Consider the following 8203-nt stretch of genomic DNA (forward strand, 5'->3'; position numbering starts at 1 on the left):
AGAGCACGGTGTGTGTGTTAAAAGTGGTAAAAAGACTTCCGCCCAGCAAGCGAAAATAAAAGCAGTCATTTTGGCCTTTACAAAATTTCCACAACCATTTAACCTTTATTCAGATTCTAAATATGTGGTTAATTTATTTCCGGCTCTAGAGACTGCTCTCTTATCAGGAAAATCACCTATTCTTACTTTATTAAGACAATTACAAAAGTTAATCAGGAAAAAAACAGCAAAATTCTTCATAGAACATATAAGAGGCCATAGTAAATTACCAGGTCCTTTAGCAGAAGGCAATGCTATTGCTGATATGCACACTCAACCTATTGTGGCCACAGTGCAAGAGGCGTTAAAGAGACATAACATTCATCACCAAAACGCAGCCTCTTTGCAATAAATGTTCTCTATTACTAGAGAACAGACAAGACAAATTGTAAAACAATGTACTCATTGTCCCCCCATACATCATCCTCCAAAGATGGGTGTGAATCCCCGAGGTTTAAAAGCTAACATTATTTGGCAAATGAATGTAACTCATGTGTCTTCTTTTGGTAAGTTGGGATATGTGCATGTGACTGTTGACACCTTTTCTCATTTTGTGCATGCTTCTGCTAAAACGGGAAAAACAGTAAAAGATGTTATTCAATATCTAATTCAGTGTTTCCAAATTATGGGTATTCCTTCTCAAATCAAGACCGATAATGGACCAGCTTATATCTCTAAAGCATTTGCAAATTTTTGTGCCCAATGGCACATAACTCATATTACGGAAATTCCTTATAATCCTCAAGGACAGACAATCATTAAAAGAGCTCATCAAACATTAAAATTACAATTAAAACGCCTTCAAACTACAAATTCTTATTTTTCACCCCATCATATATTGTCTCATTCATTGTTTTAAATCATTTAAATGCTGATGGAAAGGGCCTTACAGCAGCCCTATGACACTGGGACAGGGAGGTCTATAAGACCCCCCTGCCCAAGGTCCTCTGGAAAGACCTCTTAACAGAAATGTGAAAAGGTCCGAATGTGCTAATCACCTCGGGACGAGGTTATGCTTGTGTTTTCCCACAGGATGCCGACTCCCCTGTCTGAATCCCAAATAGGCTCATCAAGATGGCCCCCGGCACAGCGCCGCAAGCAGCGACGCTGAAAGGACCCAAAAAACCCACATAAAACATCAAATAAAAAAATTAAAAATAATCCAACAGAGGCAAAAAATCACTTGGACGATGGTCCGTCACCTGGCTCGAAAAGCAAAAAAAACTTCTCACTAAACAGAGGAAGCCTCGTACAACCTCTTATCTTTTTGTGGCTTTTCTTGCCTTGATTTCAACTCCAAAAACTGAGGGGACTTCATATTGGGCTTATGTTCCTAATCCTCCCATTGTACAGCCTGTGGGGTGGTTGGATAAAAAACCTGTAAAAGTGTTAACAAATGACTCATTACGGTTGGGCAGCGTGCAGGACTCTAACGCAAAAGTCTCTTCCTCCTCTATAATTTCCTTTGAGGGGAGAGCAGATTCATTGCCAATTTGTCTCATGCTACAAGAAAAAGCTCCTAATGGTTGTCTCACCACAAACTATAAAACTTTCCTAACTGACAGCCCAGACCACAACAATCCTGGTAAGCGATGGGTCTGGAAAACAAAAATTCAAACATTAGGGGCTCAGGCCCCTTATTTCAATGACAGCTTTACACACATTCCAGAAATTGATCTGCCACTCACGCCATGTGTAAAAAAAATATCAAAACCCAGATAGGACGTGGTTATCGTCCTTAACTAAATTCCCAACCTGGTTATATTGTGGATTTTCTGTTGCTGCGTGGTATCAACCTGAGGGTGGTAACATAACAATTTGGGACTTTTCTAATTCAAATCCTGGGGATAAAAATTATAAAAAGTACTTAAAAAAGTAATAAATTTCATAATTATACTTATCTTAAATTGGGAGAACCTTTGTGGCGATGGTTTTCTCCTGGCTTTGTAAAACCTACCTGGTTTACAGTAAAAGACAATGTAACTAAAAAACATACTAATTTATTTCACTTAACAGCTACTACAAATATGTTGTTAGAGAAACAACCCAATCAAACTATTTCACAGCCTATTGCGGTTAAAGCGTGTGTAGCTTATCCTAGCGCTATCTTGCTAGCTCAAACTAAAGCTGTAAAAATAACAAAAAAAGGTCACTCATATAAAATTACTTGTACTACATGTAAAATGACAAATTGTATTACTTCTACTGAGCCTAAGGATTTTACTACCATATTGTTGGTGTGTAGACCGCCATTTGTGTTGCTACCTGTTAAATTAGGAGAAAAAAATTGGTATAATAATTCTGCTTTACAAGTATTAGATCGGTTAAGTTGGCTTTTGAGTCTGAAATGCTTTGTTGTTGCTTTGATTTTAAAAATTACTGCTTTAATTACTATTATCACTACTTTTGCTATAGCTACTACTGCCTTAGTTCAGGAAATTCAAACTGCTCATTATGTAAATGCATTAAATAAAAATATTACCATGGCATTAATTACACAAAAAACAATAAATCAAAAATTAAAAACAAAAATAAATGTGTTAAAGAAAGTAGTCTTGGCTTTGGGACAGGATGTAGCTAATCTGCAAACAATGCTTTCTGCTCGTTGTCATAGTAATTTTAAGTCAATCTGTGTTACTCCGCTACCATACAATACTTCAAAACCTTGGGAAAATATAAAAGCACACTTACAGGGTGTATGGCATAATAATGATGTTATACATAATTTACATGCTTTACAAAAGGAAATAGCTGTCGTTAGTCAATCTAAATTACAAATAGGAAATTTACAAAATATAACTACAAGCTTAAAAACAAAAATCAAAAACTTAAACCCCATAACTTAAAAAAACTACCTCATATATATAGGGATAGTGGCATTAGTAGTTTTGCTAATAATTCTTTTTCTTCCTGAAATCTTAAAACTTCTATTTAGCTCATTGCAGGATGTCCAGCAGGAGGTCTTCAAACTTCATCTTAAAAACAAATGAAAAAAAAACTGCTACGCCCACAGCTGTTGTGACACCTGCGTAGCAAAATGTTGTGGCGTTGGGGGTCTACGGCTGCAGGGTCGAGGTTAGAGCTCCGTGGAGTGGGGCCTCGGGCGATTCCTGTACAGCCAACGGTCGTAAAGACCCTCGGCTCACGTAATAAAAAGTGAAAGACCTACTGGGGCGGAGCCAAGATGGCGGATAGTGAGGACGTGTGCCTTAGTTTGGGAAAATAAACTTTCATAAAAGTGGAATTACTGTAGCCTCAGGAAAAGACTCAAGAAAAAAACTGCAGAGGAATCGCTTCCGGATCTCGTGGATGAGACACAGAGGACTTACAGGGAACCCACCGCGTGGAAAACCAACCGAGACGAGCCGAGTGGCAGCGGCGGGAGAGGAGTCAGAGCCTCAGAATCTCGCCAGCGCGGGAACGGAGGAGGAGGGTAAGACAAAGACCTGAGAAGTCCAAGACATTGGGGGGAGGGGGAACAGAGGCCTCTCCCTTCACTCACCAAGCAAAACAAAGAGCACCGCGATTTTACATATGTAAAGCTCAGCCAAACTCAGTATCTTTAGCGAAACTGGAGAACACATTGAGGGCTGCATAATCTCTGTGTATGGTCCCAGGGGTAGATCAAACGAATACTCACAAAGGCCAGATTTCAACTACACTCAACTCCACTCCCAACTGAGTCAAAAAAAAAAGAGAGAGAGAGAGAGAGAGCGAGCCAGCAAGGAGCAAGTGAGTGAGAAATCTGGGAGAGTTGCTCTTTACACAGCCTTAAACCTGAAGAAACAAGCATAGCTCTCTGGCCACACCCATCACAGCCCCTAAGGCTCCAACAAAGCAGACAGCTCACTTAGAGGCATAGTATAATGAGAGAAAAAAACAAAAACAAAAACACCACAAATTATCTCTAACATGCCAAGCAAGAAACATAGAAGCGGAGGTACCAAGAACAGGGAAGGCACTATGACGCCCCCAAGTGAACAAGACACGCCAATGCAAGATTATGAAGATTATGAGATAGAAGAAATGAAAGATACAGATTTCAAAAAATTTATGATAAGAACATTAAGAAGTTCTCAAAAACAAATTCTTGAACTACAGAAATCCTTAATGGACAAGATAGAAAATCTCTCCCGTGAAAATGAAATATTAAGGAGGAATCAAAATGAAATGAAAAAACTAGTGGAACAGGAAACTGCGATAGTGACAAAAAACCTCAATGAAATGAAGAACTCAATAGATCAAATGGCAAACACATTAGAGAGCCTTAAAAACAGAATGGGTGAAGCAGAAGAGAGAATATCGGAATTAGAAGACAGAGAACAGGAAAGGAAACAGTCAAATCAAAGAAAAGAAGAAGAAATCAGAAATCTAAAAAATACTGTCAGGAACCTACAGGATACTATTAAAAAACCTAACATTCGGGTTCTAGGAGTTCCTGAAGGCAGGGAAAGGGAGAAAGGATTAGAAGGCCTTTTTAGTGAGATACTAGCAGAAAATTTCCCAAGTTTGGAGAAGGACAGAGACATCCTAGTACAGGAAGCTCAGAGAACCCCTAATAAACACGATCAAAAGAGATCCTCACCACGACACGTCGTAATCAAACTCACCACAGTGAAACACAAAGAAAAGATCCTAAAATGTGCAAGAGAGAAACGCCAGATTACTCTCAGAGGATCTCCAATTAGACTTACAGCTGATTTCTCATCAGAAACCCTACAAGCCAGGAGAGAATGGCGAGATATAGCCCAGGTACTAAGAGAGAAAAACTGCCAGCCCAGAATATTATATCCTGCAAAGCTCTCATTTGTGAATGAAGGTGAAATTAAGACCTTTCACAGCAAACAGAAATTGAAAGAATTTGTCGCCACTCGTCCAGCCCTGCAAAAGATGCTTAAAGATGTGTTACATACAGAAACACAGAAACACGGTCACCAATATGAAAGAAGTTAAAGGAAGGAAACCTCACAGCAAAAGATCACAGGAATCTCAAACCAGATATTAGAAAACATCTTTGGCAAATGGCAGGGCAAAGTTACTCCTTCTCAATAGTCACATTGAATGTTAATGGCTTGAACTGTCCAGTTAAAAGACACCGATTGGCTGACTGGGTTAAGGAACAAAACCCATCCTTTTGCTGCTTACAAGAAACCCATCTATCCAACAATGATCCATACAAGCTGAGAGTGAAAGGCTGGAAAAAGATATACCACGCCAACAGAAATGAAAAGAGAGCGGGCGTAGCCATCTTAATATCGGACAACATAAACTTTACCACAAAAACTGTTCGGAGAGACAAAGAGGGGCACTATATAATGATTAAGGGATCCATTCAACAGGAAGATATAACGATTATCAACATATATGCACCTAATCATAGGGCACCAGCTTATTTAAAAGACTTGTTAAGGGACTTAAAGGGAGACTTAGACCCCAATACAATAGTACTGGGGGACTTCAATACTCCACTCTCAGAGATAGACAGATCAACAGGACAGAAGATCAACAAGGAGACAGTAGATTTAAATGACACTATAGCCCAAATGGATCTAACAGATATCTACAGAACATTTCATCCTACATCTAAGGACTTTACATTCTTCTCAGCAGTACATGGAACCCTCTCTAGGATTGACCACATACTAGGCCATAAAGCAAGTCTAAGCAAATTCAAAAGAATTAGAATCATACCATGCAGCTTCTCAGACCACAAAGGAATGAAATTGGAAATTGGCAACTCAGGAATCCCTAGAGCACGTGCAAACACATGGAGATTGAACAACATGCTCCTGAATGAACAATGGGTCATAGAAGAAATTAAAAGAGAAATCAAAAATTTTCTGGAAGTAAATGAGGATAACAGCACAACATACCAAAACCTATGGGATACAACAAAAGCAGTGTTAAGAGGAAAGTTTATATCAATAGGTGCCTACATCAAGAAATTGGAAAGGCACCAAATAGATGAGCTTTCAAGTCATCTCAAGGATCTAGAAAATCTGCAGCAAGCCAAACCCAAACCCAGTAGGAGAAGAGAAATAATTAAAATCAGAGAAGAAATCAACAGGATTGAATCCAAAAAAAACATTACAAAAAATCAGCCAAACGAGGAGCTGGTTTTTTGAAAAAATAAACAAAATTGACACCCCATTGGCCCAACTAACTAAAAAAAGAAGAGAAAAGACCCAAATCAATAGGATCAGAGATGAAATGGGAAACGTAACAACAGACGCCACAGAAATAAAAAGAATCATCAGAAATTACTACAAGGACTTGTATGCCAGCAAACAGGGAAATCTATCAGAAATGGACAGATTCTTGGACACATACAACCTCACTAAATTGAGCCAGGAAGACATAGAAAACCTAAACAGACCAATAACTGACACAGAAATTGAAACAGTAATAAAGGCCCTCCCAACAAAGAAAAGCCCAGGGCCAGATGGATTCACTGCTGAGTTCTACCAGATATTTAGAGAAGAACTAACTCCAATTCTTCTCAAACTATTCAGAGCAATCGAAAAAGAGGGAATCCTCCCAAATTCTTTCTATGAAGCCACCATCACCTTAATTCCTAAGCCAGAAAAAGATGCAACATTGAAAGAGAATTACAGACCAATATCCCTGATGAACATAGATGCAAAAATCCTCAATAAAATTCTGGCCAATAGAATGCAACAACACATCAGAAAGATCATCCACCCAGACCAAGTGGGATTCATCCCCGGTATGCAGGGATGGTTCAACATTCGCAAAACAATCAACGTAATACACTACATTAACAGACTGCAGAAGAAAAACCATATGATTCTCTCAATAGATGCAGAGAAAGCATTTGATAAAATACAACACCCTTTCATGATGAAAACTCTAAGCAAACTGGGTATGGAAGGAACATTCCTTAATACAATCAAAGCAATATATGAAAAACCCACGGCCAACATCCTATTGAATGGGGAAAAGTTGGAAGCATTTCCACTGAAATCTGGTACCAGACAGGGATGCCCTCTCTCACCACTGCTATTCAATATAGTTCTGGAAGTTTTGGCCAGAGCTATTAGGCAAGAAAAAGAAATTAAAGGGATACAAATCGGGAAGGACGAACTCAAACTATCCCTCTTTGCAGATGATATGATTCTTTATTTAGGGGACCCAAAGAACTCTACTAAGAGACTGCTGGAACTCATCGAAGAGTTTGGCAAAGTAGCAGGATATAAAATCAATGCACAAAAATCAGCAGCCTTTGTATACACAGGCAATACTTCGGCTGAGGAAGAACTTCTAAAATCAATCCCATTCACAATAGCTACAAAAACAATCAAATACCTTGGAATAAACTTAACCAAAGACGTTAAGGATCTCTACGATGAAAACTACAAAACCTTAAAGAAAGAAATAGAAGAGGATACCAAAAAATGGAGAAATCTTCCATGCTCATGGATTGGAAGAATCAATATCATCAAAATGTCTATTCTCCCAAAAGCAATTTATACATTCAATGCAATACCCATTAAGATCCCGAAGACCTTCTTCTCAGATCTAGAAAAAACGATGCTGAAATTCATATGGAGACACAGAAGACCTCGAATAGCCAAAGCAATCCTGTACAACAAAAACAAAGCCGGAGGCATCACAATACCTGATTTTAGGACATACAACAGGGCAGTTGTTATCAAAACAGCATGGTACTGGTACAGAAACAGAAGGATAGACCAATGGAACAGAATAGAAACACCAGAAATCAATCCAAACATCTACAGCCAACTTATATTTGACCAAAGATCCAAATCTAATCCCTGGAATAAGGACAGTCTATTCAATAAATGGTGCTGGGAAAATTGGATTTCCACGTGCAGAAGCTTGAAGCAAGACCCATACCTATCACCTTACACAAAAATCCACTCAACATGGATTAAAGACTTAAATCTACGACCCGAAACCATCAAATTATTAGAGAGCATTGGAGAAACCCTGCAAGATATAGGCACAGGCAAAGACTTCCTGGAAAATACTCCAACAGCACAGGCAGTCAAAACCAAAATTAACATTTGGGATTGCATCAAATTGAGAAGTTTCTGTACTTCAAAAGAAACAGTCAGGAAAGTGAAGAGGCAACCAACAGAATGGGAAAAAATATTTGCAAACTATACTACAGATAAAGGAT

Source organism: Lepus europaeus, unplaced genomic scaffold (assembly GCF_033115175.1).
Source record: "Lepus europaeus isolate LE1 unplaced genomic scaffold, mLepTim1.pri SCAFFOLD_295, whole genome shotgun sequence".
Classification (NCBI taxonomy): Eukaryota; Metazoa; Chordata; class Mammalia; order Lagomorpha; family Leporidae; genus Lepus; species Lepus europaeus.